A 1019-nucleotide genomic window follows, 5' to 3' on the forward strand; every position below is an offset into this window, starting at 1 on the left:
CTTTTCACCATTTTCGCCCGGGGCACTCTTCTTGCGTACTGCCCACAATGGATTGTTATAGGGCGAAGTGCTGTCCACAATTATTCCTTCCTTCCGTAAACATTCTATTTCTTCCCTAATGTGTTTTGAAAGTGCCTGGTGGTATCGCCTCTCCCTTACGTCCTACTTCAATGTGATTGTTTGTTTTGTTTTGTTTAACGACGTAAAAGCAACATTCAATTGTCTATTTTATGTCACGTGTATACATATGTGCGCATACAAACGTATATACATATTCACACATACATACATATATTCACACCCACATATATATAAACACACACATACCTTTATACGAACCTTTTTTTTTTTTTTTTTTTATCATATTTTTGCAATTATATTTTTGGTTCTCAAAAATTTAAGAACCGATTCTATGGTTTTGTCATCGTTTCTGAGGGCTGATGATATGTCAGGTTTCAATCCAAATCTGCTGAGTATGGGCATTCCTCAAAGATGTGGCCAATTGTCATATTGTTATTACAGTGTTTGGATTTTGGTTGCGTCTCCTTTGTAATGAGGTAGGAATGAGTGAGTCTTGTGTGTCCTATTCTCAGTCTAGTGAGCACAACTTCCTCTCTACGACATTTGCGGCTGGAGGTACTGGTGGTCCAACTTCCTTCTTTATAGTTTTCAGCTTACTCGCGGGGCTCTCGTTCCACATAGATTGCCACCCATCTGTAATTTTCCTTATAAGGGGTCTGCTCATCTCTATTGGAGTTAAAACGATTTTGCCGCGTCCCGGTAGCGTGAGTTCTTCTCTAGCAGCTCAATCAGCCAGTTCGTTTCCTGTGATTCCCACGTGGCTCGGACCCCACATAAATTGTACTACTGATATGCCCAGATTTTCTAGGGTGGTTATATAGTAATGGATCTTAGAAATTTTAGGGTGATTCGGGTACATGTAATCTATGGCTTTTAGCGAGCTTAGTGAATCTGTTACTATTATGATGTTGTTTTGGGTCGAAGACAAACAGAAATAT

Source organism: Halyomorpha halys, unplaced genomic scaffold, assembly GCF_000696795.3.
Source record: "Halyomorpha halys isolate HHAL.00 unplaced genomic scaffold, Hhal_1.1 Scaffold1314.1, whole genome shotgun sequence".
Classification (NCBI taxonomy): domain Eukaryota; kingdom Metazoa; phylum Arthropoda; class Insecta; order Hemiptera; family Pentatomidae; genus Halyomorpha; species Halyomorpha halys.